This window comes from Lissotriton helveticus, chromosome 1_1, assembly GCF_964261635.1.
Source record: "Lissotriton helveticus chromosome 1_1, aLisHel1.1, whole genome shotgun sequence".
Classification (NCBI taxonomy): domain Eukaryota; kingdom Metazoa; phylum Chordata; class Amphibia; order Caudata; family Salamandridae; genus Lissotriton; species Lissotriton helveticus.
Window position 1 is genome coordinate 322,140,596 of NC_136057.1, and position 26,931 is coordinate 322,167,526.

General features: G+C 47.5%; 1 long non-coding RNA gene across 1 annotated transcript; it reads left to right on the plus strand.

Moving 5' to 3' along the window:
- Positions 1 to 24,918: 24,918 nt before the first annotated feature.
- Positions 24,919 to 26,532, plus strand: LOC144769493 (uncharacterized). The gene is made up of 5 exons (XR_013598708.1): positions 24,919 to 25,074; positions 25,288 to 25,376; positions 25,668 to 25,761; positions 26,055 to 26,143; positions 26,435 to 26,532. It is a non-coding gene; the product is annotated as an uncharacterized LOC144769493 (long non-coding RNA).
- The last annotated feature ends 399 nt before the right edge of the window (positions 26,533 to 26,931 follow it).

Below are 26,931 nucleotides of genomic sequence, written 5' to 3' on the forward strand. Positions count from 1 at the left end.
GGGGGGGAATGAGTCCCTGAGATCTAGTCTGCCTCCTTGGGTAGAGGCCAGGTCTTTCCCTGCCCCCTTCTTGCGCTCATATGATGGTTATAACCAGGTATATAACTCTGATGGTGGAGCAGGGTACATAAGATGGGGATGCTGACAGAATTCAGCTGAACTTTTTGATTCTGTTGTCCAAATGGACAGGGAAATTGTTGTGGAGTCAATTTTGTTATCTAAGGGGGATGCAATGTCTAATTTAGCAGAAGGGGTCCCAGATAGGGATTGTGGAAATACGAGGGGGGGCGGTAGGGTTTGTCAGGAGGATTGGGGAGGTGACTCTGGTCCGCATTTATGTTCTGGTAAAAATGATGTTAATATGGCCAAATGTGTAAATCTTGCTATGGGAGAGGGCGGTGACTGTGAGATCTTGACTAATTCACCAGTCATGGTAGTTACCGAAAGGGGGACAGGCAAAGATGATACTACGGGGAGGTTCTTTTCATGGAACATAGCGGGTTTGGCCTCCAGATTGTTGTCTCAAGATTGGTTAGATTTTGTTAATGGCTTTGAAATGTGCCTATTTCAGGAAACATGGGCTTGTGATCCAATTTACCTGCCAGGCTATTTAAATTTTTGTATACCAGCAACTCGGGGTCCCAGGGGTAGGCCGGCGGGAGGCTTAACAGCCTGGGTCAAGCAGAATTCCCTGGCTAAAATTAAAGTTATCGTTCTAGGCTGTAAGGATATTCAACTACTGAGGTTTACACTAGGACAGGGCGGTGTGATAGATATCTATAACATTTATGCTAGGGGGATAAGTGCCGGGAATTCCCCCACCCTCGATGTTCTATCAACCTCCCTTGAATCTAACTTGCTGGGTAACAGAGTGGTTGTGGCAGGTGACCTGAATAGGACTTTCGAGCCTTTAGAAAACACAGAACATCCTATAGGCCAAGAGGAGGATGCTTTATGGGGCGTACCAACCCTAAATCTACCACCAGTGAAGCGTTGGACCAAGGATGTACTGTTGCTGAATTCATTATGTTTGGAATATGGCCTGAGGGCCCTCAATGGCAGGACAAAAAGTGACCTAGGTGGAAATTGCTCATTCGATAATGGGCATAGCAAGAGTAGGATCGACTATGTCATTTGTAGCCTTGAGCTATGGTGTGGCCTGGGTGATATGGAGATAGTGGAGAGAATAGAAAGTGACCACAACCCACTCAGTGTTACTCACCTGTGGTGGAGGGCTGCACCTGTCGACCTAGCGCCAGGTAGCGAAATTGTACCTGTTATAGCAAACGATTCAAGAAGGGTGAAATGGCCAAATGTGTTGGCCAATTTAGCCACTATAGAGCACATTAATCTGGAGGCGGATAATGCTATTGCAGCAATGGAATCAGTACACCCTGTAATACCGGGTTCCTCTTTAATAGCAGACATTCACGATGCATTCTTTCTTTTGATAAGACCGTATTTTATCAAATCTGTTAAGGCAAATAGAAATCCACCTATTAAATTTGCAAGGTGGTTTAATAAGCAGTGCAGGGCAACTAGATTGGAATTGGGCAGGGCAATTAAGACCAGGGACAAGGCTTTGATTAGCATTGCTAGGAAACAGTATAAGGAGAATATTCGTAAGGCTAAGAAGCTGTGGGACGAGGAATACTGGGAGGAGTTACTTGAGGCCTCTGGGCAAAAAGACTCAAGACTCTTTTGGAAAATCATGAAATGGGGCAGAGGTGGTACGCCAAACAACCCCGATAATAACGTTAATGAAGCCTCATGGGTTGAGTATTTCCAACCCCAGTACGCGGAGAACAGGGATATAATGGACAATGAACCAATCCCTGTGGTATTTTCCAAGGGAGACCTATTCACTTCTAAAGATGCAGAACTTGTAATTTCATTACTGCGGGGGGGGAAAGCTCCAGGGCTGGATGGAATTCCCTCAGACATTTTCAAGCATGATAAGGCTCGGTGGGCAAAATATGCGACGGTGCTTGGAAATGCCCTTGCAAAAGGGGCAAAAATCCCGGATGTATGGAAGGGGGCAATTATAATCCCGATCTTTAAGAAAGGCGATCGGTCGCTACCGGCAAATTATAGACCCATAAGTTTGCTGGCCACTATCCAGAAAGTGGTGGGTAAGATGGTGGTCGACAAACTTATGTCTTGGGTGGATGAAAATAACGCCTTATCCCCCTACCAGGCAGGATTTAGACGTGCAACCAGCACGGTCGACCAAATCTTTCGTTTCACCATGTTACGGTGGGGAACTGTACTCCTTGGTGAAGGCAGCCTTTATGTAGCTTTTGTAGATCTGAGGGCTGCCTTCGATCTAGTGCCTAGGAGTAAGCTGTGAGGTGTTTTGAGTAATATAGGGGTTCCACTCGAATTACTTACATTAATAATGCGTCTCCACGAAAGCAATTTCGCAAAAGTCCAGTGGGGAAGGAACGGGGAATCTTCCATCAATTTCCCCGTTGAGCGGGGGGTACGTCAGGGTTGTGCCATGGCACCCTTGTTGTTCTCCTTGTTCATTAATGGCATAGTGGACAGGATGCTGAATGCCAGGGTTGACGCACCTTCGCTGGCGGGCATCAGGGTTCCGATCCTGATGTTCGCCGACGATACCCTGATTGTGTCCAAGACCCCGGCAGGACTCCAGCGAGCCTTGAATATATTTGATATGTTTTGCAAGGAAAGGGGTCTTGAAGTCAATGTTAACAAAACTAAGCTGATGGTCTTTGGGCAAAAGCGCCAAGTCCAACCTAAGGTATCTCTGAACAGTATTAGACTAGAGGTAGTAAATGTTTTTACTTACCTAGGGGTGGAGATATCAAGCAAACCTGGCTGGACAAGACATATCGAGAAGGCAGTTTTGAAACATCAACAGATTTCGGGTGCGCTTCGAGTGGAACAAGTAAAATCTAAAACCAGGCCCATTAAACCTGTTCTCATGGTATACGACGCCAAAGCCTTAGGAGCAGCCCTCTACGGAGCTGAAGTCTGGGGCTTTGAGAGGTTTGATATGCTTCAAAGATCGGAGAACAGGTTTTTGAGAGGGATAACTAGTCTGCCCCAAAGTACACCGCTAATACCACTAGGCCTGGATTTGGGAAGAAGATCGCTCAGTGATTGTGCCCGCCTAAGGCCTATCCTTTACTGGAGACGGTTGTGGATGACCCCAGAAATTAGACATTATGCCGAGGGGTTTGCAGCCCTAGTTAAATCAGATGTTTTCCATAAAATTACATGGCTGAAAAAGCTCAGGGACGTTCTTGCTGAGCTTGGTTTATCCAAGCTGTGGGAAGATCCCTCTGGGGAAGCATTCCCTAGTAAAACAACTATAAAAGCTATATATTGGGATCACATTGACCAGAAGCTTTGGAGGAGTGCGACCCCAGAATCTATGGCGGGTAGGTTTATGGAAATCAAAACAAGACCTGTACTAGAACTGTATTGGGACACTTTAACTGTTCCACTAGACAGGAAATTATTTTTCCAGCTAAGGGCAGGTTCACTCCCCCTGAGGTCAATAACGTCTAACTGGGGATCCAATAGTAGTTCGAGTTGCCCGACATGTGGCGCCCCCAATGAAAGTATAGCACATTTCCTATTCCTATGTGAGGCCTATGTAAATCCAAGAAACATGTGGCTGGCACCTGTTTGTAGGAACCTTGGCGTCCTAAGTGGTGTCGAGGGTTTGAGAATTATCTGTTCCTCGACCGAATTGCCTATAGTAATAGGAACGGCAAAATATCTGGGGTGGGCCTGGTCCATAAGGCGGAGGTTACTATCCCCGAATAGGCTTTGAATTTTGGTTTCTCGCTTATATGCTCATATGAATTTTAATGCCAACTATCTTGAGGGAGACAACTTTGAATTTTAGTAATAACATGTTGCTAAATGTACGTAATAAGTTTTGATTGTTTAACTTGGGTTATGGTCCACATTGTGGGCGATTTGGCTTCTTAACTTGCATTTAGCTCGTGTATCTTATGAGAAAGCTTATATTAACTTTTTGGTGAATATTTTATGTGTTTATACTGTGTATTTTAAGCTAGGAATTAAGTGCTAATGTATGTCTAGAGTTTTTTAAAATGTGCAATTTTATATGTGTGTGCTTTTATGAGTGTATAACTCGAATAAAGCTTTCTCAAATCGATAAAGACAGTCCAGCGTGCGAGATAATGGCCACCTGCCGCAAAATGTGCAACCATTTCAGCCATTCTTTTAAGGCCCGGAAGCATCTGAGGAGACTGCTACTTGAACGTCGAATGCCAGTGAAAGCACTCATCCAGGAGGTGGCAACACGTTGGAACTCAACCTTCTACATGCTTGAGCGTCTGTATGAGCAGTATACGGGACTCGATCACTATTGCTTGAAACAGGGTACAGCTCAGAAGGACCTGAGGATGGGTGCGGCGCAATGGGACATAGTTAAAAGCCTGACAGACATGCTTCGTCCTTTTGAGTTCTTCACGCGTGCAGTCAGCCAGGAGGACTGTAATTTGGGAAAAGCTATCCCATTGTTGTGCATGCTGGAGCACCAACTGAAGGCGGTGTCTTCTGAGTTAGAAAAAGATGAAAAAAACAAAGACCCTTTTCTTTTGTCTGAGAAATTATTAGAGCGCCTACGTGGTGATGAACGTCTTAAAAAGATCAACTCAGAACAGCATTACATTTGTGCTACTATTCTGGATCCACGCTACAAAAAGGCGCTGGCAGGCCAAGCATTCTTTCCTTCTGCTGATGAAGATGTTCAAAAGTACAAACGTTGGCTAGCCTGGTCAGCCAAGAGGTTTGAAAAAGAACGGCAGGATATTGAAGGAGAAGGCAGTACATCAGCATCAGCATCAGCAGGCCATCCCCAGTCAAAAGAATCCACTTCTGCACCTGTGGCTGTGGCACAAGTGACCTCTCAGCCGTTAAAGACACCGGCAACCGGATCATCTGCACCACACACAAGAGTAACAGTGGCTGCTGAAGAGGATTGGCTAAGTTTGCTTGGGTATGGTTCTCGAAAAAAGGTCACAGGCACAGCAAAAAGTAAGCAATGTGGAGGAACCGTTGAGGACCTTGAGTCGATGGTGCAGGACTATCTGAATGACTCAACAGAGGTCTTTCTTAATGATGAGCCATTGCAGTATTGGCATGGGAAAAAACAATTGTGGCCACAGCTCTCCAACCTGGCTATAAACTACTTGTCTTGCCCACTCGCAAGTGTGTCTTCTGAACGTGTTTTCAGTGCTGCTGGTGGCATTGTAACTCCCAAACGGAGCCGCCTCTCGCCCAAAAATGTGGAGAGGCTAACAATGATCAAGATGAATCAGCACCTCATACCACCAGATTACAAAGTACGAGAAAGCACGCAGCATGAAGACGAGGAGGACAGCAACGTAGATGAGGGAATTTGTTCTCTGTTCAGTGACGCTGACCTCATCCTGCCTGAATTCGCAGAGTATGATGACGAACTCTTATTCTTATTCCCTGACACCGAGGCCTGAAAATGAGACAATAAATCAATAACTTTCTTTTTCGTCCTTATTCACTTTTTTTCCTGTGTGTCTGTCTTTCTTTGTTTTGCACAGTTAATTTAATTCTAACTTTAATCACCTAATCACAAAAACAAGCCCATCAGCAGAACTGTCTTCACTTGTTTGCTTATTGATTTGAAGGTGCCGCAGTCTACATTCCTCAGGTTCACAAGTTCAGAAGAACATGCTCCTCTATCCTCCTATTTCCCTCAAAGCAGAGGGCTGGATTACGCCCAATGAAGAAAGACTCAGCACTTTTGGAGGTGTTCTACTTCTTTGCGGGTGAGTTGACGGCTCTGGGCCCATTGCTGTGAAGCTCTAATAACGGATAAAAGTGTTTTGGACCAAATATGAGGCGGAAATTTCTTGCCGTTTTTGCTGACTTGCTTGCCATTGAGGTGCTCTTTGGCGGGGTTCCGGGTGTTTGTGGGTGAGTTTTGGGGTCTGGGAGCACTGTGTAAAACCTAAGGTCGGGGACAATCGATATTTGCCCGGCGGTATTGCCTCTGTAACCCACGAATTATTAATCAATGAAGAGGCAGGCGCTGGAGACTGGAAAGCAGGAAACAAGGTTTATTCTCTCCGGAGGAGAACACAACAAAACAGACAGCAGGTATCGTCATGAGGTGCTCTAACCTCCCCTCTGAGGCCTGGCCCCTTATATACAGGTTTCATGGCTTTTATTACAGTTTACATATTCATGGCAATGCTTTGATGTACGGAAAGACATTCCCGGGATCTCCCCTTCGGGCCCGTTCCCACACACGTTTACAGTAGAAGTCCCCACCCCGGTCACAACAGGTGATGATTATCGCACAGCTGGATATTCCGTCGATTCATGGAATGTGGGGTTCGATCGGATCTCATGGGGTGGGGGCTTTGATCAACTCGGGGGTCTTTTGATGAGGGAAGCTTTCTGCTGTACGGGGAGGGGCAAGGAATAGTATCGGCAGAGCTGGGTGTCGGCCTGGCAATGAGGAAGACAAACGGGCACACGGGGAAAAGGGGGTTTGCATCAAAGGGCCGGGGATCATGAAAGGAATGAAGGGAGGTGTTGCACTGGGAACAGGATGGGGTTCTGAGGCAGAGCTGCGCTGAAGAGGGGTTTATGACTCAAGGCGGGTACGAGCAGGGGGGGGTTGGTCAGCGTGCAGGCTTGGTGAGGGCGGAGGGCTATGTCGGGGGCCAGTGGCATGCAGAAAGGGCTGTTCTGTTCAAGGCACCTAAAATGGCGGGGCGTGCACGACAAAAAGTGTGGCATCAGGGGGAAAGGCAAGATGGCGCAGATAATGTTTACCAAACCGTACTAATTTTCCACAGTCCTCCCTTTAACATATTCAAGACATCTTGCTGGTTCATTTTCTATTCGGGTCTATTATGGTGGGCATAAGGAAAGCAGTAGGAACCCAGATGAAGGAGTCGTAAACATTTAAGATCTCTAGTTTTAGGAGGCGGGCCTATTGATAAACTTTGATAAACTTGTTTGCAGGAAAGTCATAGAAATGTAATACAAAAATGATTCTGTAGCGAGCAGTGAGTACATTGCATACAGGTTATTATATACGGGCTCCACATATATTTGGCTAGAGCATAATCAATACAATGGTGGCTGGGAAAGAAACGAGATGTAGCAGAAACGATGATTGAGGGTGTCAATGTTCGAAGTTAATGAGTTCTCAGTACTGTTTGTCGTCCTTTGTTGGCGCTGTGGAGCACCGGCGGTGGAGCTAAGGGTCCAGCTCTATTCTAGGTCCCGTGTTGCAGGGCACGACCTTTTCCTCGCGCTTCTGGTCAAAAAGGTCTTTTTCGCCCTGTGTCTTTCGGAGTCGATAGTCAAGAAAGTTCAGATGGAAGAAGAGTGTACAAATAGTCCATAGGGTAGGTCGGAGAAAAAGGGGGATGGAGCAAAGGCCAGACCGAGGACAGACTAGGGGAACGGAAAATTTCAGGTTGGCGGGCTCATGACCGAGTTTAGGGAGCGGGGACCTTTCGGCACACATTTGAACATTAGGCAGGGGCATCAGGTTAGCCCTTTCCTCTCACTTTGTCGGAAATAGTGCCTCGTCCTGCAGCTCCTTTCTGTCGCGGTCTCGCCTCGGCCAACGTCGCAGGTGTTCCAAGATCTGTAGTCAGGCCACGTGCTCCCACATCCGGTTCTTCTTTCCTCCGACAGTCGTACCCTTAAATGAGTTCGAAAAGACAGTCTTTAGAGAATTGGTAGAGGAAGGTAAACACATAAGTCTATTTCTCTTCCAGCTCCAGGCACGAAATGAAGACGTCCGTTATATTAAGGTTCACAAGTAACATATAAATAGCCGGTGATGGGCCTATTGGATTTACTATGACTTTCCTTTACAACTATTTATTACAGTTTCGACAGTTCATCTGATGGAGACCCACCTTCGTAATACAAGCCTGACAAAGCTATACCGTTCTCTAGGGGTTTATATTTAAAAAGGGTGTTGTGAGCTATCAACATGGTACTAATAGGTATCTCGCTGAGGGACGAACATAGGCTAAACATTATTCATTTTATCAATGCATCCTGCCTTTTAACTAAACATTTTCGCTTTCCACAAGATTCATTGCAATGATTTTCTTCGTTTCGGTCTAATCTTTAACTTTGTAAACCATCATTCTGGTTCCTATGCAGTCTCTCACGGCCTGATTACTAAATTAGAACAGACAGGGGTCTCATGGGAAAATAGCTAGGGACATGGAAAACTGCGATGGGGGGGGGGACATCACCTTACTTTTTGGGTTATAAGGGTACTATCGGCAGAAGGCCACAGTTCAGTTGGTGAGCGTTCAGTGGCATTTCTCGAATTCCAAACTCTGAAATTTGCCTATCAAAAATCACTTCTAGGAACCACAGCTGGCCTGCGTTAGTTGCAAGTCGGCTCATCTTTTACAATCGGGGGTGGAGGATAGTTAAAAACTCTTATCTGGGGCAACTGAACACAATACTGGGTGCGTCCTGGGAAGATGGGAAGGTTTCGATTACCTTTATGGTTTGGGGATTGTGACAATTCGGAACGGGGAAGGTCGCGTCATCTGAGACATTTTATTTCATCATAGGGGCCGCTGACATGTAGTTTCCTTATTACGGGTCAGATTAGGGAACCTCAGTCGTCTTACCTGTCCTTTCCTTTATGGCCAAATCTCGGTTTCATCGAAATATTTTTTTCGGAAAGGAGAGGTGGTGACACAGCGTTAGGGTGATTGCATTAAAGACAAGTTTTGAGCAAATACTGGCGGTATTTGAAGCCAATTGGGTGGTGTGCTAGGGGCGGCGGTTTGCCAATTTAGGTGCTAGTCGTTCGAAAGAGTGAGAGTGTGGAGGAGAGAGAGAGAGAGAGAGAGAGAGAGATGTGTAACAATAGGCTAGATAGTACACGTGCAACATAGGGAGCGGCCGTGTATTTAAGATAGATTATTCAGCGCATTACTCGATACAAGACATCGCAGGTCTGTGTTAGTATTTTGTAAGCATGCGGTTCAGGACGGGCGAGCATTAGGTCGGGTACGGGGGACATGCGTTGAGAAAAAGGAAAAGGGGGCACCATCGTGTCGCCCTCCTTGCATTCTTGGTCCTTTGACCAGTTGAGTCAGCGCTTCAGTCGCACACAAACGTTCTCTCATAGTTTCATTCATACGCGACATGTGTCCATTCACGCATCATGGATTAAGGGTGATCATTTTTTATCGAGTCATACTATTTGTTGGTTTGTCTGTTACATTAGTAGTTCGTGGGTGTGCTTAGGTGCCACCTTGCGGCGCTAGTCTGCTTCGTGTATCAGACATGGCAAGGCTTCAGATCTTCGCCACACCTCGGCTGTGATCTCTGATGTAACCTGCAGAGGGAGGGAAAAGAGGGGAAGGGAGGGGGACAACATTCGCGCATATCAAATACATGGATTCAAGGGTCCTTTACTTACCTCATACCCGTCTTATCTCCTCGGGATAGAATCCCTGAGGTTGTGGTTTCTGGAGCCAGGGGGGGGGGTGGGGGCAGTGTGTCCTTATGGGCTGTGAGTAGGAAAACGTTAGAGAATCAGAAGTACTTAGCGCGAAGTTTCTAGTTGGCAGGTGTATTTAACTATCGGGGTCCTTAAATCTCTTTCAACGCTGTGACGTTCTGAGGTTCTTCAGTTCTTTGGTCCGCTCTGTTCCCTAATACCTTTGAGCGTCGTACCTTGTAACATTTACATCGTTTTATTTTACCCTACTTTTACATTCCATCATTTATACCGTTTCGTTTTACCCATCCTCAGAAGTCGAGGTCTTTCTCCACGCGAGAGTTCATGAGTCAGTCGCGTACCTTAAAGGCAGAGTATCGAGTCGTAGATCCGATCCTTCCTCCGGGGCTGGGCAACCATCTTCTAATAACCTTAAAGAGAGAGCAGAGTAGGGTGCACAGAAAAGAACTCTCCCGCCGATCCCATATTTCAAATAAAGCATGTAATACCCGTTCATAGTTTCGAAAACCTTTATTTTTGCAAAATCATCTCAGTACGTAGATTATGAGGGTGCGGTCGTGTTTGGCCGGACACGGAAATGGCTAAAGTGCGTACAGTGGGGGGTTGTTTTGCAGCAATAAAAACATTAGAAAGGTTTATTCACTCATTTGTAGGAAATTAAAACGTCTATCAATTGACTGGGGGAATCGGGGGCATTTATTTCCTGATTTAGAAGCATAGTCAGACTAGTTGAAATCAGATTTCCTATATGCATACCGTGTGTGTGCGTCATAAGCGAGGTTATACATCAGCTATATAAAAATATAATACATCGTACATTTGTAATCAACATTTTTTTTTTTAACGGGATCCTTTTACATGTTCGTCGAGTGAGCTCTCCTTCTTTCTCGTCAAGTGTACAAAGGATCATATACATGTCTCAGAACATCAAGTTTTTTTTTTTTTTTAGCAAAAAGAAACACCACGAGGTGTTCGTTCGTTCCTATTGATACCGGCGCCATTTTGGGCGGGGCCGGGTTAGTCCGGAAGTAGCATCAGGGAAAATGCTTCCTACAACCGGCAGTTGGACCAGAGTCCTTTTCGGCAGTTCAAGAATTCATGCTAACCGAAGGGGTGGCAATGTCATGTTTATTTCGCTGGCGATCAAGGCAGTTGTCCCTTACCGGAAGCCTGCAGGAGCCGAGGGCTCCGCCGGGGACCTTTGTAGACTCTTCAAGGCTGCGGAGATGTTGTCGGAGGTGGGGGGGCTCGTGCCCCGGTGGGCAAGCGCCCGAGTTACATTGCTGGTCAAAGTTACTCTAGCGGCCGAGGCCCGCCTTCCAGCGGACCCAGACGCCATTTTGAGGCCCTGCAGCGGTCCCCTCTCGTCGAGTCTGCAAGAGTGGAAGAGACCTTTCTGAGGAAAAATAGGGGATGGAACTCTGTGTTGTGGAAGCGGGACGTTCGGCTGGGGTGCGGCTGTGATGCCCCCACCTGGGGGGGCGAGGGAGACTCGTTCGCGCCGTCTCCTTCTCCCGGTGCACTCCATGCTGCTCTTTTTCATCGGCCTGCACGAAGGTCTCTCCACATCCGGTGCTCCCCAAGTCTCGTGCTCAGTGCTGTGGGAGTATGGCCACCTGCGGCGCACATTCGGTGCTGCACAAGTATCGGTGCAGCCATTGCATATTCAGTGCTCCGAAAATATGGGCACCATTGCACGTTCGGTGCTGCGCAAGTACTGGGGCACCACCGCCTGGCTGGGGGAGTTCGGCGCTGGGCCGGGGGCTGGGAGACCTCCTATCCATGGAGGTGGGAGAGGCTCGTCCGCGTCGCCTCTCCCTCCCAGCCCAATTTGGATAAATTGTTGTGGAGGTACGTGCAGGACATCCCGCCGCCCAGAGCTGCTGCGGCTGTCACGGAGGGGAAAAGAAAGAGGTGTCTCGTTCTTCTCTGGACCGGGCTTCCTTAGGTTATCGGCTGCAGCCGGACTCAGTTGGCCCCGGTCTCTGGCCATTGGTGGCCGGACCGGGAGGACATGTGGCGGGACTGCCTGCAACTATCCAGGGCCGTTGCGGCTGGGCCGGGGAGGCAGGTGGCGGGACTACCTGCAGCTACCCAGGGCCGCTGTGGCCGGACTCCGCTGGCCCCTGCCTCTCCTCCGGCTCCCCCATACGTTAAGATTTCCTGACCAAGTGTTGGCAGCAGGGCCCGCCTTATATGGGTTGCCGCCGGTTGGGCGTAGCCGTAACCCTGCCCTACTTTGGAAGGTTCCAGAATGGGGGGGGGGGGGCGAATGTTCTGTTGACTTTCATTTTCTACAGTTTACCGTTCTTGTTTCTAGCGTTATTGTTTCTTGCTTGTTATGTTAAAAATAAAAGTTCGTGTTCATCAGTGGCTTACTGATTTCGTTTCCCATTCCTTTCTTTCCAGGTTGTTTCAAGCTAAATTTCTGTTAACAGAGTTTATGTAACACGAAAGCACGTGTAGAGGGATGACGCAGATTCATACATTACGTACACACAAACTCAGACGGGGAGACAGTAAAAGTATGACATACAAGATCCAAAGACAAGCAAAAAAAACAGTTATTGGCCATAATTATCTTTTTCCGTCTGTTAATTTAGGGCTAGGCTGGGTTCCCGTCTTTACATTGTCCGACCTAGGAAAACTCGAACATGTCGCTGAAATTGTTCTGCGAAATCTGTGCCATCGGGCATAATCGAACGTGGTGGTTCTATCTGGTCTGTCCATGTGAGTCTGATTCTTCTTTGTCTCGCGCCTTTTCCCTTTCTGTCGGCCTGTTACTCCTGTCGGCCCTCTGCCCCTACTCACGCTCAGTAGAGTCGGGCATTGGGCTTTCCAGTGTCCGACATATCTACAAAAAGCACATTGGTCTGGCCCTAAGTCTGGCCGTCCTGTGCGTAGTGTCGGGGGATAACCTTCGGGTCGTGGTGTCCAGGGGTTGTCCTGTTGATATGTTCCTCTACCTGCTCTGTCCTCGTCTTTTTTCTGTCGTTGCATTGCCTCTTTTCGCCACATACCGAGACTGTCGAGCATAATAGGCGTTGTCTTATTATTACGAAGGGCTATTTCTAACGTTTCTATTTTATCAAGGTCGAAGGATCCTACCAGTGGCCACTGTTTGTCTTGACTTTCTTTGGTATACCTGTGCCACAATTTATTATAGGCTATGGTGACTAATCCATAGTTTATGAACATGTCCTTATTAGGGGTACCTTCCAGCGGAGCTAGACGATCCACCTCTAATAAACGGTCCGGGCTGAACCAATTATCAATCAGTGGGGAGAAGACAGACATGACGGCTCGCAACGAGGGACAAAAAGTCAGCACTGCCTATCTTATCACTGTGTGCAAAGACTAGACAGAATATTTCTATTCTACGTTGTTTGCAGGCAGTGAATACCTCATGAACCAATAACAAAGAATAACCAATAACAAAGAACAACCAATAATAAAGAACAACCAATAATAAAGAACAACCAATAATAAAGAACAACCAATAATAAAGAATAACCAATAATAAATAACTAGAATAAAATCAATGGGGAGAGTAAGCAGGGGCGCAAAAGTCTGCGTCCTCTACCCTTTCACTATCCGTAAAGAGGAATCTGTTATTTCCTGTTTGCAGACAGAGAATCTCCAGAAGACAATCCGTGAACAGTAGTTCGGGGTCAAAGAACCCACTTAATCAGTGTGGGAGAGGGAATCTCCTGAAAACCGTTAATAAATAATAGAATCAGTGGGGGAGAAAAATAGGCACGACGGCTGCGTTACCTATCCTTCACTGTTTGCAAAAGGGAAAGAGCCTACTGTTTCTCCGCGTGCAGACAGTGAATCTCCAAATAAGTTAACAAAGAGTAATACTAGTATTTTCCGAACGATCAATCAATTATTTTGCAGTTTGTCGTGCTTACACGACCTTACCCGGACCGTATGGACAGTTTCTTGTCTTCCGAATCCAGCGCCCGTTCGTCCTCTTCTTCTCGTATTTCTCACGGCACTCCTAATGGTTCCCAGTCAGGACCGTAGATCACTCGAGAGAGGTCTGTTCGGAACTAGTGAAGTTCGGATGATCGGCTGCCAGACGAGGGTCTATTGGGCAAGAGCTCTCCCGATCGTTGCAGTCATTCACTCTGTCGTCGGGACCTCTCCCACTGGATCCACGAGTCGCTGATGGGCCCCACGCTTGGGACGCCAATTGTAAAACCTAAGGTCGGGGACAATCGATATTTGCCCGGCGGTATTGCCTCTGTAACCCACGAATTATTAATCAATGAAGAGGCAGGCGCTGGAGACTGGAAAGCAGGAAACAAGGTTTATTCTCTCCGGAGGAGAACACAACAAAACAGACAGCAGGTATCGTCATGAGGTGCTCTAACCTCCCCTCTGAGGCCTGGCCCCTTATATACAGGTTTCATGGCTTTTATTACAGTTTACATATTCATGGCAATGCTTTGATGTACGGAAAGACATTCCCGGGATCTCCCCTTCGGGCCCGTTCCCACACACGTTTACAGTAGAAGTCCCCACCCCGGTCACAACAGGTGATGATTATCGCACAGCTGGATATTCCGTCGATTCATGGAATGTGGGGTTCGATCGGATCTCATGGGGTGGGGGCTTTGATCAACTCGGGGGTCTTTTGATGAGGGAAGCTTTCTGCTGTACGGGGAGGGGCAAGGAATAGTATCGGCAGAGCTGGGTGTCGGCCTGGGAAAGAGGAAGACAAACGGGCACACGGGGAAAAGGGGGTTTGCATCAAAGGGCCGGGGATCATGAAAGGAATGAAGGGAGGTGTTGCGCTGGGAACAGGATGGGGTTCTGAGGCAGAGCTGCGCTGAAGAGGGGTTTATGACTCAAGGCGGGTACGAGCTGGTGGGGGTTGGTCAGCGTGCAGGCTTGGTGAGGGCGGAGGGCTATGTCGGGGGCCAGTGGCATGCAGAAAGGGCTGTTCTGTTCAAGGCACCTAAAATGGCGGGGCGCGCACGACAAAAAGTGTGGCATCAGGGGGAAAGGCAAGATGGCGCAGATAATGTTTACCAAACCGTACTAATTTTCCACAACTGCTGCGACAGTCTAATCTTGATTGCATTTGCTTTTCAGGAAATCCGTGGTGGAAAACAGGAGTTATGATGATGACCTAGCTGCACAGCGCGTTTGGACCGAAGGCCGAGAGATATTGTAAGTATGAGATTTTGCTTTTTGGCTGTTTGGGGGTGTTGTCGTGTGCTTTTTGGCGGGTGGGTTGGCCGGTCTCTTGGGGCATTCCTGTGAAGGTCTAATACCGGATAGAAGTGTTTAGGACAAAATCCATGCAGAATTTTTTTTTGCTATTTCTTCTGGCATCTTGCTCAATGTAGCGTTTTCGGGGGCCTGTTTGGGGGGCTTCCTGGTGTTTGTGGGTGGCTTTTAGTGTCTCTGTCGGAGCACTGCTGCGACAGTCTAATCTTGATTGCATTTGCTTTTCAGGAAATCCGTGGTGGAAAACAGGAGTTATGATGATGACCTAGCTGCACAGCGCGTTTGGACCGAAGGCCGAGAGATATTGTAAGTATGAGATTTTGTTTTTTGGCTGTTTGGGGGTGTTGTCGTGTGCTTTTTGGCGGGTGGGTTGGCCGGTCTCTTGGGGCATTCCTGTGAAGGTCTAATACCGGATAGAAGTGTTTAGGACAAAATCCATGCAGAATTTTTTTTGCTATTTCTTCTGGCATCTTGCTCAATGTAGCGTTTTCGGGGGCCTGTTTGGGGGGCTTCCTGGTGTTTGTGGGTGGCTTTTGGTGTCTCTGTCGTAGCACTGCTGCCACAGTCTAATCTTGATTGCATTTGCTTTTCAGGAAATCCGTGGTGGAAAACAGGAGTTATGATGATGACCTAGCTGCACAGCGCGTTTGGACCGAAGGCCGAGAGATATTGTAAGTATGAGATTTTGCTTTTTGGCTGTTTGGGGGTGTTGTCATGTGCTTTTTGGCGGGTGGGTTGGCGGGTCTCTTGGGGCATTCCTGTGAAGGTCTAATACCGGATAGAAGTGTTTAGGACAAAATCCATGCAGAATTTTTTTTTGCTATTTCTTCTGGCATCTTGCTCAATGTAGCGTTTTCGGGGGCCTGTTTGGGGGGCTTCCTGGTGTTTGTGGGTGGCTTTTGGTGTCTCTGTCGTAGCACTGCTGCCACAGTCTAATCTTGATTGCATTTGCTTTTCAGGAAATCCGTGGTGGAAAACAGGAGTTATGATGATGACCTAGCTGCACAGCGCGTTTGGACCGAAGGCCGAGAGATATTGAAAGTATGAGATTTTGCTTTTTGGCTGTTTGGGGGTGTTGTCGTGTGCTTTTTGGCGGGTGGGTTGGCCGGTCTCTTGGGGCATTCCTGTGAAGGTCTAATACCGGATAGAAGTGTTTAGGACAAAATCCATAAGGAAAAATCTTTTGGCACTTTTTGTAACTTAGGGTTCGTTAGGGTTAGCTAACTATTATTTTGGCCATACTTATTTATCCTTAAAAAGGTGACTCAGACAGAGTACGCAATTTCAACAATATTGTACTGTCTATTAGGGAAATCAAAGTGTGACTTTTTGCACCACACATCGTACATAGCTTATATTTATTTATCAGTGGTATTGTAATAGCACTTCCTGTTTTCCGTTCAATAATTACAGGCCGGGTTTCAGTCAACATCCGCCAGGCAGGCAGTGGACAGGGTGTCTTCTGTCAGTGGTCACCAACATTGATGGACGAAGCATCAGCTGGAATGGAGGAGTGCCGCTAATAAGAGGAATTGTTTGCTGCATGCAACTTACTTACCAAATTCAACAGGACAACTCCAACAACATACAGAATACAGATACAGTATCCATTGTTTTCTTCTATGAGTGTGACTGCATGTGGTTAGCTTTAGTTTGTACCCAAAGATTTCTTTATCTTCAATTATTGTTTGTCCATGCTGTGCTTTTTTTTTCTTCTCTCAACAAAACCTACCCAAAAAGAAACCCCCATTCCCATCCATTTTCCAAACCCTAACCCTCTTCCCCCGGGCTGTGTGGTTTTGCTTGATGACTGACTAAATGACATCAATAATTCCACACACTTGCTGGGGAGGATAAGGTCATAGCAACAGGCTGGTGAAGGAATACGAGGATATATTCTAGCCTTACTCAGCTTCAGTACTATTTCTTGTAGTAGTAGGAGCCAATGTCAAATAAATTCAACGCAAGTACTAGTTATACTTGCAATACTTTACCATTTGTTAGGCTACATTGTGGCACTGTTCTAGTGTACTGTCACCTGCTATATTCTCGATCGTACCGTAACCGTTGTAATGCTACAGTAAGGACAAACCAGGTTTCGTTTTCTTTTTTTCCATAGGCATGCAACTGCCACTGTGTCACACCACTAGTACCACCGCAATGAGGAAATTTCATCCGCCCAGGATTGCCAACCTTAATCCCCATTTCACGTGGAGCCAGCCCTGGGCCTAGCCCTAATTTCTAACACAAATTACAGGTAAGATAAGCGTTTGGTGGGAGGTAGTATAATGGAGTATTAGGACTAGACGAGAGATTGACGGTAGTACTACTAAAGTCCTAGGACTCTTCAGGAAAACAAACTTACTGTTACACCCCCACCCACCAGACTGAAAAGCAGTAAAAAACAGGTATGGTCAGATAAAGTTTAAAAAAGTATATTTATGTAGCCCTAACAAAATAATCTCCCTCAAGACCCTCCCTAACCCCAACGATTGTCTTTGAAAAGTCCCAAAAAGCACCCAACTCCCAAATCCCACCCCCCAAAAGTCTCTAAAAAAAGGGCAAGGGACACTCCACTACTGGAGGGTGCTGGTGAATTTTGCGGCCAGGGCATCATACTCCTTGCGGAGGGTGGCATGCTCGAAGCGGAGGCCCTCCACCAAGTTCTTGTACCTATGGACCTCCTGCTGGGCGTAAAATCCGCTCCGCTCGCGGATTTTTCGGATTTTCGGCAAATCCGCAATCCGCGAACGCTCGCGAATTTGTCGAAAATCCGTGAATCCGCTCGCGGCGGATTTTTTGCTTGGTTGCGGCGCGCGGCGTGGTGCACGGCGTTCACTTTCCGTCATTTTAGCGTTTGCCGAGTTGTTTTTCTTTGCGAGTGACGCGCCATTTTAGATCTTGCTGCGTGTTCCCGCGGGAGTTTGTCGCCCGCGAATACGTACTCGCGGCTTGCCACCTTGCACAGCACACCTCGCGAGAGTTCGCAATTGCGAACATGTAGTTGCGGCGGAAAGGAACAATCTCGCACTTGCGAAATAGAGATTTTGCAATTTCGCACAAGAAAATCACCAGCAAACAGGATAAACCTTCAGAAAATTATGATTTTTATCAGAATCACTCCTCAGGTTGACATTTGCATGGCCTTTTTTTTTGCAAGGAGTCCATTTTGGGGGGGGGGGGGGAGGAAGGAAGTGCCCCACAGTCTCCAACTTCCTGTTCCTGTCCAGCAGGCTCCTCCCAGTGCTTTGTCCATCTCCTGGTCACTTTCATTTGGATCTGGAGCTGGAAGGATTACTTTTTGTGGGTGCTGCTGGATATTTGGATTTGAGGCCTTTTTGACTGTCTTTGGATCACTTTTGGATTAGAAATCAACTTTCACAAGTAAGTTTGTTTGGGGCATTACAGTTGCTGCAAGTACAATTTTGGAACTTTTTCAGAAAATTAAATAAATTATATTGTGGGTAGCCACAGTATCCAGTAGGACCAGGGTTGGTTATGGGTGCATGATACAACTGTTTTGTTGAATTTAAACACCATTGAGGCCATGGATGGGCTGGGATTGTGCAGATTTTATTGTTTTTTGTCGTTTTTTTGGGCCTGCTGGTGTGGCCCTTTGCCCAGGGGTGGTGAGTGTTGCATGGGCCTAGTCTTTCTGTGGGGTGTCTTCTTGAATTTAAACATAATTGAGGCCATGGATGGGCTGGGATTGTGCTTATTTTATTGTTTTTTGTCGTTTTTGGGGGGCTGCTGGTGTGGCCTTTTGCTTGCCCAGGGGTGGTGGTGGTGCATGGACTGAGTGTGCCTGTGGTGTTGTCTCACTCTCTTTGATGTAAACATCATGGATGGCATTGGATTGTGGTGATTTCTGGCTGTTTTTCTGTTTTTTGGGGGTGTACTGTTGATGTGGTCTGGCCATGTGGGTGGTGGTGGTGGCCATCTTGAGTGCTGGCTGGTACAGGCAACATGTGCTTGGGGTGTAAGGGGGCCATTTTGAGGAGAGGCAGTGTCTGAGGCCTGCACTTATTTTGCCTACTTTTCATCCCTTATGCCCAGGGGTAGTGAGTGTTGCATGGGCCTAGTGTTTCTGAGGGGTGTCTTCTTGAATTTAAACACCATTGAGGCCATGGATGGGCTGGGATTGTGCAGATTTTATTGTTTTTTGTCGTTTTTTTGGGCCTGCTGGTGTGGCCCTTTGCCCAGGGGTGGTGAGTGTTGCATGGGCCTAGTCTTTCTGTGGGGTGTCTTCTTGAATTTAAACACCATTGAGGCCATGGATGGGCTGGGATTGTGCAGATTTTATTGTTTTTTGTCGTTTTTTTGGGCCTGCTGGTGTGGCCCTTTGCCCAGGGGTGGTGAGTGTTGCATGGGCCTAGTCTTTCTGTGGGGTGTCTTCTTGAATTTAAACATAATTGAGGCCATGGATGGGCTGGGATTGTGCTTATTTTATTGTTTTTTGTCGTTTTTGGGGGGCTGCTGGTGTGGCCTTTTGCTTGCCCAGGGGTGGTGGTGGTGCATGGACTGAGTGTGCCTGTGGTGTTGTCTCACTCTTTTCGATGTAAACATCATGGATGGCATTGGATTGTGGTGATTTCTGGCAGTTTTTCTGTTTTTTGGGGGTGTACTGTTGATGTGGACTGGCCATGTGGGTGGTGGTGGTGGCCATCTTGAGTGCTGGCTGGTACAGGCAACATGTGCTTGGGGTGTAAGGGGGCCATTTTGAGGAGAGGCAGTGTCTGAGGCCTGCACTTATTTTGCCTACTTTTCATCCCTTATGCCCAGGGGTAGTGAGTGTTGCATGGGCCTAGTGTTTCTGAGGGGTGTCTTCTTGAATTTAAACACCATTGAGGCCATGGATGGGCTGGGATTGTGCAGATTTTATTGTTTTTTGTCGTTTTTTTGGGCCTGCTGGTGTGGCCCTTTGCCCAGGGGTGGTGAGTGTTGCATGGGCCTAGTCTTTCTGTGGGGTGTCTTCTTGAATTTAAACACCATTGAGGCCATGGATGGGCTGGGATTGTGCAGATTTTATTGTTTTTTGTCGTTTTTTTGGGCCTGCTGGTGTGGCCCTTTGCCCAGGGGTGGTGAGTGTTGCATGGGCCTAGTCTTTCTGTGGGGTGTCTTCTTGAATTTAAACACCATTGAGGCCATGGATGGGCTGGGATTGTGCAGATTTTATTGTTTTTTGTCGTTTTTTTGGGCCTGCTGGTGTGGCCCTTTGCCCAGGGGTGGTGAGTGTTGCATGGGCCTAGTCTTTCTGTGGGGTGTCTTCTTGAATTTAAACATAATTGAGGCCATGGATGGGCTGGGATTGTGCTTATTTTATTGTTTTTTGTCGTTTTTGGGGGGCTGCTGGTGTGGCCTTTTGCTTGCCCAGGGGTGGTGGTGGTGCATGGACTGAGTGTGCCTGTGGTGTTGTCTCACTCTTTTTGATGTAAACATCATGGATGGCATTGGATTGTGGTGATTTCTGGCAGTTTTTCTGTTTTTTGGGGGTGTACTGTTGATGTGGACTGGCCATGTGGGTGGTGGTGGTGGCCATCTTGAGTGCTGGCTGGTACAGGCAACATGTGCTTGGGGTGTAAGGGGGCCATTTTGAGGAGAGGCAGTGTCTGAGGCCTGCACTTATTTTGCCTACTTTTCATCCCTTATGCCCAGGGGTAGTGACTAGTGAGTGTTGCATGGGCCTAGTCTTTCTGTGGGGTGTCTTCTTGAATTTAAACATAATTGAGGCCATGGATGGGCTGGGATTGTGCTTATTTTATTGTTTTTTGTCGTTTTTGGGGGGCTGCTGGTGTGGCCTTTTGCTTGCCCAGGGGTGGTGGTGGTGCATGGACTGAGTGTGCCTGTGGTGTTGTCTCACTCTCTTTGATGTAAACATCATGGATGGCATTGGATTGTGGTGATTTCTGGCTGTTTTTCTGTTTTTTGGGGGTGTACTGTTGATGTGGACTGGCCATGTGGGTGGTGGTGGTGGCCATCTTGAGTGCTGGCTGGTACAGGCAACATGTGCTTGGGGTGTAAGGGGGCCATTTTGAGGAGAGGCAGTGTCTGAGGCCTGCACTTATTTTGCCTACTTTTCATCCCTTATGCCCAGGGGTAGTGAGTGTTGCATACTTGCATGTCCCTAGTCTTTCTGTGGGGTGTCTTCAATGTAAACATCATGGATGGCATGGGATTGTGCTCATTTTTCTGTGTTTTGTCGATTTTTTGGGGTGTATAACTGAACTGATGTTCCTCTGTCTTCCATTGCTTTTAGGTGCACAAGAAGACTCAATAGAACCACCAGTGCCAGGAAGAAGTCCTGCAGCGGTGTGTGCAGCATAACGTCACGCGACGTCACGTCTGGACACAGAACCCTCTGCAACTCGTGCAACTGCTGCCTGCTGACCTGCTCTGAAGAAGATGGCCCCAAAAAAAGTAACCCGTAGCTCCTCTAGCAAGAAAGGTGCCAGTAAGGACCAGAAGAAGCAAGTTACCAAGGACACTGGTGTGCCGCCCGCCCCTTTTTTTGTGAGTAAAAAAAAAAGTATGCCTGCAGCAGCTGCAGCGGGATCTGCTGGGGACCAAGCTGGCAGCAGCACCCCCGCTCCATTGGGCTCAGTGCCACCACCACCACCACGCCAACTTAAGTCCAAGCCCTTGAGTGCTGCAGAGGCAGCCAGTATACTTCTTCAATCACCATCGACCAGTGATGTTGGCTCATCGCAAGAAAGCAGCAGCAATGTCCCTCAATCAACACAGGTTGTTGTAGCTCATCTGACGAGTGTTGAACAACCACAGCGGCAACAACAATCACATGTGCAAGTACAAGCCCAAGTACATGTGGAAGGAGAGGCAGCGCAAGGAGATGCGCATGCAGAGGTGCATGGAGGGTCACAACAAGTGCCCACAATAGTTGTTCCTCCCGAAGTAGGGGCACATCAGGAAATCGACAATCAAGGCGAGGTATCATTTGAGGAAGCCACTCCTCCTGATGATCCTTCATTGTCTTCCACAACCCTAGCAAGGAAGAGATCAAGGGTGGTGTCTACATCCTCTTCAAGCACACCTCCTTCTGATGATACGGATCAAACTTGGGAACCAGCACCACAGCCGTCTGAGAGTGAGGCACACCATGATCCAACAAAGGTACTTAAGCGTAAAAGGAAGCTCGTCCAAAGTCTCAGACTTATGGAGTGTGATGAGGCTCAACAAGAAGTGGCGGATACTGCTGCTGATGAAGACTCTGCCAACGACGACCCAGTCATCATAAAGGTCACTGCAGCCCCAGCGGGCATGCAGCAAACAGACATTTTGACCCTAGCCCGAAGAGCTGCTGCGCGTGATGATGATGATGATGATGTTGTCGATGAGGAGGCAGTGGAAACACCACAATCATTGGAGTTAAGTAGTACACCAACTCGTCCCGCTTCCATATTTCTTTCTGGCAAGAAGAGACCTGCGTCAACCTCGACCTTAATTAGTGGCGGTGAAAGTGGAAAACGTACAAAAGTTGGCCAATCCAGATCCTCCACTTCATCTGGCATTAGCTTCATGACCACCACCACCACCAGTATCGCCGCCTCCTCCAGGTCCCACAGACACTTCAAGTCCCCAGTTTGGGACTTCTTTACTGTTTGTCCCAAAAATCCAAGGTTTGCCATTTGTACCCTTTGTAAGCTTGCAGTTAGTCGTGGTAAGCCAGGTAGCAACTATGGTACCGGCGGCCAGAGTGGTCATCTTGACAGAAAGCACGGTGTCCAATGGTTTGCGCACCTAGCTGCGATCAAGAAAGGCCAAAATCAAGGAAACGTTGATGTTTCATCTGATGTTGACGAGCAGGAAGAAGACGTGTCAAACACTTCCCTTACACCCAGTACCCCTCTCAGCAGCACACCCAATGTGAGGCACACTAAGAGTGTTGGAGCGAGTGAGACACCAACGCACAAAAGTTCACCAGCGAGCAAAATTGGGTCAACGAAGTCATTATCAGCCCGTAAATGCTTGGTCCAGGCCAACATTAGAACAATGCTTACTTCAGACGTGCCATATGAACGCAACCACCCACTGACGCGTCTGTATAACACTAAGCTGGCTAAAATGCTAGCTGTGGACCTTCTACCTTTTTCTTTTGTAGAAGCGGTAGGTTTTCTTGAATTAGTTGCAACGCTCTGCCCTAAATGGAAGGTTCCGAGCCGGTTCTATTTTGCCAGAGTTGCGGTTCCAGCACTACATGAAGATGTGCTGCAGGCGATTGGGGCAGCTTTGCAGAAGAGTGCTGTTCACACAATACATCTGACAACAGACATGTGGACCAGTGGCCCAGGCGATGATTACATGTGCATCACTGCACACTGGGTCTCTTTTTCAGGTGTTATAGCAAAGCTAAACGCAGGTGTTGACCCGGACCAAGTTTTCAAAGCTGCTCGGAAACATGCAACACTAGCCATGTTTGCCTTGGAGAAAAGTCACACAGCAGAAAACCTTTTGGAAGAGTTTGACAAAAAGGTGTTGTCAATGCTATCCCCCCTAAAACGCAAGATTGGTTATGTTTCCACGGATAATGGCGCCAATGTAGTTAAGGCCATGTCACAGGGTCACCATGTTAGAGTGCCGTGTTTGGCGCACTGTATCAACCTGGTAGTTCAAAAATTCTTGAGTGATAAAGAGAGTCCAGCGTTCGAGGTAATGGCCACCTGCCGCAAAATGTGCAACCATTTCAGCCATTCTTTTAAGGCCCGGAAGCATCTGCGGAGACTGCTACTTCAACGTGGAATGCCAGTGAAAGCACTCATCCAGGAGGTGGCAACACGTTGGAACTCAACCTTCTACATGCTTGAGCGTCTGCATGAGCAGTATACGGTACTCGATCACTATTTCTTGACAGAGGCTACATCTCAGAAGGAGGACCTGCGGATGAGTAAGGCGCAATGGGCCATAGTTAAAAGCCTGACAGACATGCTTCGTCCTTTTGAGTTCTTCACGCGTGCAGTCAGCCAGGAGGACTGTAATTTGGGAAAAGCTATCCCATTGTTGTGCATACTGGAGCACCAACTGATGGCGGTTTCTTCTGAGTTTGAAAAAGATGAAAAAAAAAAAAAACATTTCATTTTGTCTGAGAAATTATTACATCGCCTACGTGGTGATGAACGTCTTAAAAACATCAACTCAGATCAGCATTACATTTGTGCTACTATTCTGGATCCACGCTACAAAAAGGCGCTGGCAGACAACGCATTCTTTCCTTTCGCTGATGCAGATGTTCAAAAGTACAAACATTGGTTAGCCTGGTCAGCCAAGAGGTTTGAAAAAGAACGGCAGGTTATTGAAGGAGAAGCCAGTACATCAGCATCAGCATCAGCAGGCCATCCGCAGTCACAAGAATCCACTTCTGCACCTGTGGCTGGGGCACAAGTGACCTCTCAGCCGTTAAAGACACCGGCAACTGGATCATCTGCACCACACACAATGACAACACTAACAGTGGCTGGGGAGGAGGATTGGCTAAGTTTGATGGGGTATGGTTCTCTAAAAAATGTCACAGGCACAGCAAAAAGTAAGCAAAGTGGAGGAACAGTTGATGACCTTGAGTCGATGGTGCAGGACTATCTGAATGACTCAACAGTGGTCTTTCTTAATGAGGAGCCATTGCAGTATTGGCATGGCAAAAAACAATTGTGGCCACAGCTCTACAACCTGGCTATAAACTATTTGTCTTGCCCACTCGCAAGTGTGTCTTCTGAACGTGTTTTCAGTGCTGCTGGTGGCATTGTAACTGCCAAACGGAGCCGCCTATCGCCCAAAAATGTGGAGCGGCTGACAATGATCAAGATGAATCAGCACCTCATACCACCAGATTACAAAGTGCGAGAAAGCACGCCACATGAAGACGATGAGGACAGCAACGTAGATGAGGGGATTTTTTCTCTGTTCGGTGCCACTGACCTCATCCAGCCTGAATTCGCAGAGTATGATGACGAAATCTTGTTCTTATTCCCTGACACCGAGCCCTGAAAATGAGACAATCAATCAAGAACTTTCTTTTTCGTCCTTATTCACTTTTATTCCTGTGTGCTTTGTGTCTCTCTTTCTTTGTTTTGCACAGTTAATTTAATTCAAACTTTAATCACCTAATCCCAAAAACAAGACCATCATCAGAACTGTCTTCACTTGTTTGCTTATTGATTTGAAGGTGCCGCAGTCTACATTCCTCAGGTTCACAAGTTCTGAAGAACATGCTCCTCTATCCTCCTCCTCCAGACTGCGATTTCCCTCCAAGCAGAGTGCTGGATTACGCACAATGAAGAAAGACTCAGCACTTGTGGGGGTGTTGTACTTCTTTGCGGGTGAGTTGACGGTTTTGGGCCCATTGCTGTGAAGCTCTAATAATGGACAAAAGTGTTTTGGACCAAATATGAGGTGGAAATTTCTTGCCGTTTTTGCTGACTTGCTTGCCTTTGAGGTGCTCTTTGGCGGGGTTCCGGGGGTTTGTGTGTAATTTTTGGTGTCTGTCGAAGCACTGCTGCGACAGTCTAATCTTGATTGCATTTGCTTTTCAGGAAATCCGTGGTGGAAAACAGGAGTTATGATGATTGATGATGACCTAGCTGCACAGCGCGTTACTTTGGACCGAAGGCCGAGAGATATTGTAAGTATGAGATTTAGCTTTTTCGCTGTTTGGGGGTGTTGTCGGGTGTTTTTTTGCGGGTGGGTTGGCGCCGGCGGGTCTTGCCTGGGGCATTCCTGGGAAGGTCTAATACCGGATACAAGTGTTTTGGACAAAATCCATAAGGAACAGCCTTTTTTTTGCCATTTCTTCAGACATCTTGCTCAATGTAGCGTTTTGGGGGGCTTCCTGCTGTTCGTGGGTGGGTTGCGGCCGGGGTCTCTGTCGAAGCACTGCTGCGACAGTCTAATCTTGATTGCATTTGCTTTTCAGGAAATCCGTGGTGGAAAACAGGAGTTATGATGATTGATGATGATGACGACCTAGCTGCACAGCGCCGCGTTTGGACCGAAGGCCGAGAGACATTGTAAGTATGAGATTTAGCTTTTTCGCTGTTTGGTGGTGTTGTGTCGCGTGTTTTTTTGCGGGTGGGTTGGCGCCGGCGGGTCTTGCCTGGGGCATTCCTGGGAAGGTCTAATACCGGATACAAGTGTTTTGGACAAAATCCATAAGGAACAGCCTTTTTTTTGCCATTTCTTCAGACATCTTGCTCAATGTAGCGTTTTGGGGGGCTTCCTGCTGTTCGTGGGTGGGTTGCGGCCGGGGTCTCTGTCGAAGCACTGCTGCGACAGTCTAATCTTGATTGCATTTGCTTTTCAGGAAATCCGTGGTGGAAAACAGGAGTTATGATGATTGATGATGACCTAGCTGCACAGCGCGTTACTTTGGACCGAAGGCCGAGAGATATTGTAAGTATGAGATTTAGCTTTTTCGCTGTTTGGGGGTGTTGTCGGGTGTTTTTTTGCGGGTGGGTTGGCGCCGGCGGGTCTTGCCTGGGGCATTCCTGGGAAGGTCTAATACCGGATACAAGTGTTTTGGACAAAATCCATAAGGAACAGCCTTTTTTTTGCCATTTCTTCAGACATCTTGCTCAATGTAGCGTTTTGGGGGGCTTCCTGCTGTTCGTGGGTGGGTTGCGGCCGGGGTCTCTGTCGAAGCACTGCTGCGACAGTCTAATCTTGATTGCATTTGCTTTTCAGGAAATCCGTGGTGGAAAACAGGAGTTATGATGATTGATGATGATGATGACGACCTAGCTGCACAGCGCCGCGTTTGGACCGAAGGCCGAGAGACATTGTAAGTATGAGATTTAGCTTTTTCGCTGTTTGGTGGTGTTGTGTCGGGTGTTTTTTTGCGGGTGGGTTGGCGGGTCTTGCCTGGGGCATTCCTGGGAAGGTCTAATACCGGCTAGAAGTTAGTTGGACAAAATCCATAAGGAAACACCAGTTTTGGCACTTTGTAAGTTAGGGTTCGTTAGGGTTAGCCCTAGCAGCAGGATTGCATGTGTTTAGGGGGGTTCTATTGCAACGCGGTTCTGTTGTTGTAGAGCACTGTTGGAGCGATGCTGGCTATGGATACTTTTGCTTGCAGGCAAGTGGTTTGAATACAATCCACGGTCTGTATTTGGGTCTACTGTTACTTTCAAAGTACGTTTTGTAACCATTTTTCTGCTAGGCATCATCAAAGTGTGACTTTT